Here is a 2,395-nt window from a genome sequence, read left to right on the forward strand (position 1 = left end):
AGGAGAGAAGTAAACACACAATACCACCAAAACATAAAAATAATAACAGGAACAAACAATCACTGGTCATTAATATCCCTTAATACCAATGGACTTAATTCACCTATAAAAAGACACAGACTAACAGAATGGATATGAAAACAGGACCCATCTTTCTGCTGCATACAAGAAACACACCTCAAATTAAAAGACAGACACCTCCTAAGAATAAAAGGCTGGGAAAAGACTTTCCAATCTAATGGTCTTAAGAAGCAAGTTGGTGTAGCCATCCTAATATCCAGCAAAATAGACTTCAAACTAAAATCAATCAAAGGAGATGATGAAGGACATTACATACTCATCGCAGGAAAGATCCACCAAGATGAAGTCTCAATTCTGAACATTTATGCCCCAAACACAAGGGCACCCACATATGTAAAAGAAACATTACTAAAGCTTAAATCACATATAAAACCCCACACATTAATAGTGGGAGACTCCCAGGCTGAGCAAAGTGTACCTGTGTAAGCCCAAGGTTCCAAACAGCCAGCTCATACACTAAGGACAGGTCCAGTTCCCACAGCCTGGATGCCTGCCAAACAGTTCAAGCTATTCAATTGTCTCTCTTATCCAGAGGGCCTGATCCAGCTGGGGGCTCCACATAAGTCTTGGCCCTGGAGGAGATGGGAATGGAGGGGAGGGGATGGGGGGAAGGTAAGGGTGAGGGTGGGGAGGACAAGGGAACCCATGGCTGATGTGTAAAATTAAAACACAAATATAATAATAATAAAAAAAGTAAAAAATAGTGGGAGACTTCAACATCCCACTTTCACCTCTGGACAGGTCTGTAGTTAGTGTTTTCCTGCCTGGCCCAGAGTCAGGACAAATCTCTCTCACATGCCAGGCCCATAGATGCTCAGACCCCACCAAGTAAACACACAGAAACTTATATTGCTTACAAACTGTATGGCCGTGGCAGGCTTTTTGTTATCTAGTTCTTCCATCTTAAATTAATCCTTTTCTATTAGTCTATACTTTGCCACGTGGCTTATGGATTACCGGTGTCTTTACATGTTGCTTCTCTTGGCTGCCGCTGGCAGGTTCTCTCCTTCCCCACCTTCCACCTCCCAGAATTCTCTTCTCTCTTGTGCCGCCTATACTTCCTGCCTGGCCACTGGCCAAACAGCATTTTATTTATACAGAGCGATATCCACAGCACTAAGCACAGGTCCAGGTCCCACAGCCTGGATGCCTCCCAAACAGTTCAAACTATTCAACTGTCTCACTTATCCAGAGGGCCTGATCCAGCTGGGGGCTCCACAGCCATTGGTGCAATTTCCTTAGGGCTTATTGGACTATTTAAATGATTCATCTGGTCTTGATTTAACTTAGGTATGTGGTACCTATCCAGGAAATTATCCATTTGGTTTAGATTTTCCAGTTTTGTGGAGTAGAGGTTTTTGAAGTATGACCTGATGATTCTCTGGATTTCCTCCTTGTCTGTTGTTATGTCCCCCTTTTCATTTCTGATTTTGTTAATTTGGATGCTCTCTCTCTCTCTGTCTTTTGGTTAGTTTGGATAAGGGGTTGTCTATCTTGTTGATCTTCTCAAAGATCCAACTCTTTGTTTCATTAATCCTTTGTATTGTTCTCTTTATTTCTATTTTATTGATTTCAGCTCTCAATTTGATAATTTCCTGGCGTCTGTTCCTCCTGGGAGACTTTGCTTCTTCCTGTTCAAGGGCTTTCAGGTGTTCTGTCAAGTCACTAGCATGACATTTCTCCAGCTTCTTTATGTAGGCATTCAGTGCTTTGAATTTCCTTCTTAGCACTGCTTTCATAGTATCCCATGAGTATGGGTATGTGGTCTATTCATTTTCAGTGATCTCTAGGAAGTCTTTAATTTCTTTCTTTATTTCTTCCTTAACCCATTGGTGATTCAGCTGAGCATTATTCAGTTTCCATGAGATTGTAGGATTTCTGTAGGTTTTTTTTTGTTGTTGTTGTTTTTTAATCTAACTTTAAACCATGGTGGTCTGATAGAACACAGGAGGTTATTCCAATTGTTTTGTATCTGTTGAGATTTGCTTTGTGGCCAAGTATGTGGTCGATTTTAGAGAAGGGTCCATGGGGTGCTGAGAAGAAGGTATATTCTTTTTTGTTTGGGTGGAATGTTCTGTAGATCTCAATTAAGTCTATTTGAGCCATAACATCAGTTAAGACCATTATGTCTCTGTTAAGTTTCAATTTGACAAATCTTTCCAGAGGTGAAAGTGGGGTGTTGAAGTCTCCCACTATTTTTCTTCTTTTTAATTATTATTATATTTGTGTTTTAATTTTGCACATCAGCCATGGGTTCCCCTACCTTCCCCCCATTCCCTCCCCTCCATTCCCATCTCCTCCAGGGCCAGACTTA

The sequence above is a fragment of the Onychomys torridus genome, chromosome 1, assembly GCF_903995425.1.
Source record: "Onychomys torridus chromosome 1, mOncTor1.1, whole genome shotgun sequence".
Classification (NCBI taxonomy): domain Eukaryota; kingdom Metazoa; phylum Chordata; class Mammalia; order Rodentia; family Cricetidae; genus Onychomys; species Onychomys torridus.